We start from the raw sequence: 8524 nt of genomic DNA on the forward strand, positions 1-8524 counted from the left end.
GGAGGCTGGGCCAGCAGAATCGCTAAGGCATTACTGCTGGGGCAGGCTCCCTGACAGACAGTTGCCTGTCAAGTGTAGGAGGTGGGGTGTGTGTGTTTGAAGCCATCAGGGAGGCTTGGCCAGCAGCATTGCTGCACCTCACAGGTGGTTGGCCGTTCCTGATTTCCTCAACTGTCATTAGCTCTGCAGTCTCCTGTAACTGTTTTTTTTAAACCTCAGAACACTGAGCTCTGCAGCTGACCAATCTGAGAGTGGGGGGGGGCAGCAAAGAAGCAGCAGCCTGGCAGCCACATAGGAAGCAATGGGGGGGCACATTTTACCCCTTTAGGGGTTGAATTTCTAAAAAAATCCCTTCTTAGTGAGTATCCACGTCATGGTAGGAATGCTGTCGCCGAATTTCATGTTTCTGGGGACTTTCTTATATATATATATAGATAGATGGGTGGAGTGTAGAGAGCTGATAAAGAGAACTTTTCCTCCCTCTCCCAAAATACTAGAACTTGAGGGCATTCAATGAAGCTGATGGGCAATAGGTTCAGGATGGACAAAAGGAAATACTACTTTGCACAGACAATGATTAAAATGAGGAATTCACTGCCGCAGGATATAGTGATGGCCACAGGAATAAAATATATAACAATTTGTTTCAGCATATTTAAATCATAATGTAGCATATAAAATATGCAGAAGAAAACACAATTTTGTTAGTATACTAATTGGTGAAAAAAGTAAGGTTTACTTTAACCATCCTGCAATTACCTGTCTTTCAGGTCTGGGATGAAAATGACCTATCTGTTATTAACCTGTCATCCTTTCACCATCTAAATTATCAGTGCATTCTGTTGTACTGAATTCCAAAATATACTTATATGTTAAGTGAAGCTCAATGCTGCTTTTAATGCCTATATCTACTAGGGTGTTCTGCTTTAAATCTACTATCCACCAGTTTCACTGGGTGACAAAAAGAACATGAGACAAAAGTATCTGCATTGTCTTCATGCCACACATTATGTTACAAACTTCCACCATATCCCCTGCCCCATTTAGTCTAAGAGCTCACCCTCTTTTGCCTGTTTTTGTAGAAAAAAATTCTCTCTCCCAGTGATAATGTGGGGTATCCTTTCCAAGCTCTATAGTGTACTTAAGAGAGAGGTCTGTTTAGCCCACATTCTGTTTCAGAAACTCAATCTTCTAAGAAGCCATAAACAGGGCATTAACAACTCTGAGAGATACATATCTGAAGAAGTGTGTGGGCACAGGAAAGCTTATATCCAGAAAAAAACTTTGTTGGTCTTAAAGGTGCCACTGGACTCAAACTTTGTTCTGCTGCTTCCAACCAACACAGCTACCCACCTCAGTCTACCTCACCAGCAGTTAGTGTAACCCCTAGCTAGGAATGCAATGAGACAAGAAGGGGTGGAGCCTCTAGATCCAGAAGGGTGCAAACTGTTTGGAAAGCAAAGGTGGGAAGCCAGACTGCTGAGGAGCTTGAACCTTAACACCTTGTTTAACTATGATTTATGGATGGAGACTGGTAAGGGAGGAAAACTTTTGTTCTAAATTGTAAATGTTAGAATTATTGTTTCAGGGCTGTGCTATCAAATGGGGAGTTCATATGGGATCTTCATCTTGGAAGCCGGTGCACAGTGTTCAGCTGCAGACTTCTTGGGCCACAAACAAGAGGAAAGAGCTGGACTTTGGGGTTGATAAACTGTGAAGGAGGGGAAGATTGTTTGGACTGTTCTATTGTGTTACTAAGATCTCTGTTTTTGTTTCATATGATGTTCAGTGAAAAGTAAAAATGTTTTATTCCCTTTAAATTATTGCAGGATTCATTCCAAGTTCTGGGGTCTGGGTAAAAGTCGGATCTAAACGGATCCTCGTGAATTCATATGATTTTAGCACTGAAAGGAAATCAAACCACCATCATATCGTAGGCCATGTGTTAGTCTATAGGGGGCACCACAAAAATCACGATCCCACGGATTCGTGGCACCAGAACAGCGCAAAAACATGATTCCAAAGGTCGGATCCTCATGAATTCATATGATTTCTGTACTGCAATGAAATAAAACCAGCATCATACTGTAGACCATGCCTAAGACTATAGGAAGAACTACAAAAATCATGCCCCCACGAATTCGTGGCACCACAAAACTGCAAAAACATGGTTCCAAAGCACGGATCCTCATGGCACCACGATTTCTGTGGTGCAGGCCTTGGCCATGGACAAGGCATATTATTTAATGGTGATGTTGGGGTGACACAGTGCACAAATCATAAGGATCCATGAGGATCCGTGGGTCAAAACCATATTTTTGCAGCATGGTGTTGCCACAGAGCCGTGGCACCATGTGAAGGGGTGCAAAGCTCGCCCTATCGGGTTGACCAGGCACTGCCACGGGGAGGGGGCAGGGTTCACAGGGGCACGCGGGAAGGGGTGGGGAGTTGTGCGTGTGAAAAGAAGCCGTCGCATTCGCGCGCGCTGTGGCGCCTCGAGAGTTATTAGCCCGCCTCCCCCCCTCCCCCTCCACATTCTCTGTCCCGGGTGGCCGCAGTGGTTCCTCAGGGCTCAGTGTCCTTGTGCGGAAATGACACATGGTTCCGTCACGTCACGCGAGAGCGCAGCGCGGACCCTCGCACCCACAAAGAACTAGGGGGAGGGGAAGACGCGGCCGCCAGCCGCAGCCGCGCTAAAAATCACCCGCCCGAGAATAGGTTCCACCACTCTCCTTTTCCACAGTGCCTAAGAAGGACCCAGGTAAGCCCCCCCCCCTCGTCTAGCTAGGGAATTCGGGCCCGGATAGCGGCAATGATTCTCCCCACGTACTTTGGGGGGTCGCCCTGCCTGTCTTCTTTTCCCCGTTGTAGGCCTCTGCCCTCGAGCCTGGCGTCCGTTGGAACTGTTGCTGTGGTACTGCTCGCGCGAGAGGGAGTGGAATGTATCATTTATCTCACGGGCCCCTCCTTGCCATCTGCCACATAGACTAGCGGGGGGGGGGGATCCGGAAGATGCAGCCGCGACGGGCTCGTGGATTTCGCTACGAAACGAGGGTTGGCTCGTAATTCGTGCTGGCGCTTCAGTGGGCGGCAGCAGCTGAGCCGCGGCAGCCCTCCCGCCAAGTCTTCACCTCCCCTCGCCTTTCCTTTCCTCCAAGCTCTTGTTGCCTAGAAACTGCTCTGGTTGCAACAGATTACCATTTCGAGTTGTGGTGCGTCTCAGTCCCAACATAGTTATTTCTTTAAACCGCGGAGAAGCTGGCTTTCTAGTTCCTTTCTCCACCAGCCAAGTTACAATCTAGGCGCGAGTGGCGGCGGAGAGGGGAGAGAATGAAGCTGAACCCCCCCCCCCCCCCCCCCCCCCCACCCATTCTATTCTGGGGACAGCCGAGTGTGGCCACGTGATCCTGCGACTCAGAGAGTTGCCTCGAGCTGTTAAGGGGAGGGGGCTCAGTTCCCGCGCGGCCAGTGTCTTTCTCAGCATATTGGTCAGTTCCGTTGTGTGGTCGCCTGCCTGACAAAGGTGAAGGGTAACACCCCCTCTTTCAACTGGCCTAAGTTATCGGGCTGGCTGGGAAGGGGAGATTCTCAGTTGTTCTTCACAAAGTTCTTTCTCTCCTCATCGGTGCATTCATATAGGCTTGGTGATATAATCATTACTGTTAATTATTTCTAAAGATGAAAACCAAACAATTTTAATTATGGTAATAATTACCCATGGGTCTGTGCCACTGATGGTATTTCTCCACTGGTATCCCACATCCATCCAACACCATGCCCTATAAAACTTGTTTTATCTGTTTTGTTTTCAGTCACTGAGACTTGTAAGGAAGGTGGGTTGTGGAGTAGATGGATTTTTACAAATGATTAGGGACAGTCATACTCTACTACAAATCTGTCACAGTGATGCACTGTGCTTTTACAGCAAAGTAACAGTGCAGCAGCTCTTGTGGTCAGCCCCATAGCGAACAACTTTTTGTTCAAGGGGCCAATGTTTTTCTCAGGGGGCCTGTTATATGTCTGTGCGGTACTGCCATGCCCATACTTCTAAATAATAACTAAATAATAAATCCTCTGCATTTTAATGTATTTTAGTATGGGGGGAGGGAGAGAAAAAGCAAGGCGCTGCTGAAGTGGCTTGGATTTCAAAGCCCCTTGAGCCCCTTCGTCTCATGGGGGGGGGGGAGAAGCAAGGCGTTGCTGAAGTTAATAGCATCAGGAGTCATATTTATTCTAGCATTCCTGGATGGGTGGGTGAGTGAAGAAGGATAAGTGCATCATACACATACACACACATGTATATGGTTCCTTGATGTTAGACACTGTAGATAGTGGTGAGTCACTGCTTGTGGTAGTTATTTTGTTATTGGATTTTCTTTTTTTTTTAAGTACCCCTAAGGTACACTTTTATTATTTTTCATATACACCAACAAACGAACAGACTACATAACAAACATCCACTTACAAAAAACATACAAAGAGATCAGTATATTATCTTATAACTCTATTACCATATTTAAAGAATTTATTTAAGTTTCTGTATACTCTTATCTTTTTACCATAGTTTCTATTTAACTAAAAAAGATTAATAATACCAAAAATTTCATTATTTAAACTATGCATTTATATTGTACCAATCATACAGTTTTTTCCACGTCTTTTGAAATGTTGGGTCTGTTGTCCCTCTCACCAATGATGACAATTTGTCATTTTCAGCCATCTCCAACAGTTTATTCACATATTCTTGCTTCTTTGGTGTTTCCATTTGTTTCCAATATTTTGCATATAATATTCTTGCTCCAGTAGATAGGTGTACGATCAAATATCTATCACCTTTATCAAACTCCTTTGGAAATATGTTTAATAATAATATTTCAGGCAAAAATGGTATTTTAGTTCTGAATATCTCTTGCATCATCTTGTGGACCCATCTCTAGTATCTCTTTGTTACATCACAAAGCCACCACATATGAAAAAATGTACCTGTCTTATTTTTGCATTTCCAACATTTATCTGAACAATTTTCATTCTGCTTAGCCAGCTTATCTGGTGTAATATACCATCTATAAAACATCTTATACATATTTTCTTTATATGATACTGCCTTAGTCATTTTAATGTTTTTAGCCCATATCTGGCCCCACTCTCTCCAAGTAATATTATGACCCACATTTTGAGCCCACAAAATCATATTTTGCTTAACTGTTTCATCTAACAACAAGTCCTCTACCAAAATTAAACCCAGTCTTTTTATCTTTATTATAGATAGACTCTAATTGCGTTTTAGTCCACCAAGACAAATGATCTGGCAATTTCAAGCAGTCTTTCTCATCCAAAATATCTTGATATCTAAATATCTCTTCACCTGTAAAGACATTTGGCAAGGTAAATGCTTCCAATGGTACTATGAGTCTCCACTTTTTAATATAAAACCTTCTATAGATTGGATCCCATACTTTTAGTAAAGCCGCTCTTAGCCAGTGCTGCTTAAAATATTTCTGTGTTGAAGCTTTCTCATACCATAAGAATGCATTCCATCCTAAGGCTAAGTCATGCCCTTCGAGTTTCAGTAGCCTTCGATCTTCCAAAGTAATTCATTCCTTTAGCCACACTAATGCTGCGGCCCTGTAGTATATTACTATATTCTACTATAGTAATACTATTATTCTACTATAATTGGCTGTTATTGGATTATCTTAATTGATCATTTCTCTGTGTGCCACCCCATAGACTATGAGGTAAGAGTACTGTGTGATATAAATCTAACAAGCAATAAAAATATCAAGGTAATCCAGATTAAATCAGTGCTCATTAACTAATCCAGTTCTGTTTCTAAAGTGAGTTATGGTAAGGGCTGAGTTAAAAGCAAAGCTGTTTTTGCCCAGATTTTCTGTACTCCCGAAAAAGTCCCCCTTGGCAGTGATTTCTATCAAAGGAGGCCAGTAGGCTTGTACTGCTCCCTTGCTGGCCGAGGCAGGCGGGCCGGCCAGCTCTATCTAAGGCTGGGGAGGAGGGGGCGGCAGCAGTGCCATCGGGATGGTACCCGTGGTCTTGGCTCACCTGGCCTTCGTCGTGGCCCGGGGAGGGCGGCGCGGAGAGGCCATGGGGGGAGAGGAGCGCAGAGTGAGTGGTTTGCTGTCCCCTCCCCCCTAGCTGCACATGACTTCTTCATTACCCAGGCAAGACAGGAACGGATGGGTGCCTCCAGCCAGCGCCCCCCCTTGTTGTTGTTCCCGTTCCCACACACACACTGGAAGAAGTGCTACCTCGGCTGGCCTTCCTCACAGGGTGGCACAGCTACTGCTTCAAGCCTCTGGGGGCACCCTCCCTCCCTCCCACCTTGCCCCACCTGCGGTGGGCATGAATCGGCAAACCAACTGCCCGCCCGCTTGCTCGCCTGAGCTGGGGCTGGCTTCGTGGGGGAGAAGAAGCAATTGATTGGTGGTGAGGGGCAGTGTTCCCTCTAAGCTGAGTTAGTGTGAGCTAGCTCACAGTTTTTTAGCCTCCAGCTCACAGATTTTTGTCGCAGCTCAGGAAGGATGGCCCTGGAGCAAACTAATTCATGCAGCAGCCAAATCGCTCACTCACAACTTTAATGCCAGTAGCTCACAAAGTAGAATTTTTGCTCACAAGACTCCACACCTTAGAGGGAGCATTGGTGAGGGGGCCGGGGGGAGGGAGGTGAAGCTGAGGATTGGGGGAGGGACCGTAGGAACCACGGGGGACCAGGCCCCATGGGCCCCACGGTAGCTACAGGCCTGCTTGTGGTTCTTTTTGACAGCTGGAAGACAGGAAAGAGACCTGGCATGGAAGTACAGCACAGTGCTATGCTGGCAGCCCTTCTTTCTAAGTGGCATTAATACACAAATTTCTTAGTACATTTATCATTACTGGATGTTTAAAGTCCCCAGATTTTGATTCTTGCATCTCTTATATGTAGGCAAGAAATGTTTGCAAATTTTGTTTCAGAATTATGAAATCCAGGATAGTATAAAGTGTATAATCTAGTATTTATTTTGAATATGCAGACCAAAATGGTTCTGCACTGCACTGTTGCTTACCACACTTTTCGCACCAAGGAACCATCCCTTGGCAGGAAGGGAGGGGGGCTCTTGGTAGTTGTTGATTTGATCCTTAGGCAGGTAGACAGCTGGGTGACAAACCCACATACTGACCGTATGGTGACTTGCCTGCCTGGTGCAAAGGTAGCGGACATTACGTGTGTTCTAGATAGGCTGATAGATAGTGCTGGGGAGGAGCCAGTGGTCATGGTACATGTTGGCATCAACAATGTGGGGAAATGCAGTTATGAGGTCCTGGAGGAAAAATTTAGGCTGCTAGGCAGGAAACTCAAGGCCAGGACCTCCAAGGTAGCCTTCTTGGAAGTGCTACCTGTTCCACACGCAGGGCCGGAGAGGCAGGCACAGATCAGGAGTTTCAATGCGTGGATGAGATGATGGTGTAGGGGGGAAGGGTTCAAGTTTGTTAGGCACTGGGATGCTTTTTGGAACAAGAGTGAGCTGTACAAAAGAGACGGTCTCCACTTGTCCCGAGAAGGAACCAGGCTGCTGGCGCTTAAAATCAAAAAGGTGGCAGAGCAGTTTTTAAACTGAATATTGGGGGAAAGGTGACAGGTGATGAAAAGTCTGTGGTTCGGGATGGCTCATCTCAAAGAGATGGGGCAGCTGTACAAGGAAAAGGATTAGAATTGTCCACTGAGACTGTGGCTAATGATATGGACTGCCTGGCAAGGTCTCGAGGCAGCAAGAGGAAGTTTGTGGGCTTAACATGCATGGGAAACTATAGAAGTTTATACACAAATGCTAGAAGTGTCCGAGGCAAAATCGGGGAGTTGGAGTGCTTGGTGTTGGGGGGGAAATAGACATTATGGGTATTTCAGAAACTTGGTGGGATGAGGAAAATCAGTGGGATACGGTGATTTCTGGTTATAAATTATATCGGAAGGATAGGGGGGAAGGGTTGGAGGTGGGGTGGCTCTGTATGTTAGAGAGGGTATACAGTCTAGTAAGATTGAGAGGTTAAGAAGGATTTGCTTCTGGAAATGCTATGGGTTGAAATAGTGGGTCCAAAAGGAAGCTTATCACTGGGAGTTTGTTATCGCCCACCAGATCAAAAGATAGAGGATGATTATAAAATGATGAATTAAATATAGCGGCTAGACAAAACAACTGTGTCATAATAGGTGATTTTAACTACCCACACATTGATTGGGTCAATGTGTTCAAGTCAGGAAAAAGATTGAGTTTCTAGACACTCTCAATGACTGTGCTATGGAACAGATGGTCACAGAACCTATCAGGGGAGAGGCGATCCTGGATTTGGTCCCAAGACTTGGTGAGAGATGTAAAAGTGATTGCACCGCTTGGGAACAGTGATCATAATGTTATTAAGTGTAACATTTGTATAAATAGGGAGTTGCCCAAAAAGACTGACACCACTTTTAACTTTAAAAGGGGTAACTTCTCTGATATGAGGGGACATGTGAGGAAGAAACTGAAAGGAA

At 45.3% G+C, this 8524-nt stretch overlaps 1 protein-coding gene across 1 annotated transcript in view; it reads left to right on the forward strand.

The window, feature by feature from the left end:
- The first annotated feature begins 2551 nt into the window (after positions 1–2551).
- Positions 2552–8524, forward strand: part of BEND3 (BEN domain containing 3) — a 17251-nt gene continuing 11278 nt past the window's right edge. The window contains exon 1 of the mRNA XM_015414919.1: positions 2552–2761. The gene's annotated coding sequence lies outside the window, so the exon portion shown is untranslated. The remainder of the gene's footprint in view (positions 2762–8524) is intronic.

This window comes from Gekko japonicus, unplaced genomic scaffold (genome assembly GCF_001447785.1).
Source record: "Gekko japonicus isolate JY-2015 unplaced genomic scaffold, Gekko_japonicus_V1.1 scaffold2953, whole genome shotgun sequence".
In the NCBI taxonomy this organism is placed as follows: domain Eukaryota; kingdom Metazoa; phylum Chordata; class Lepidosauria; order Squamata; family Gekkonidae; genus Gekko; species Gekko japonicus.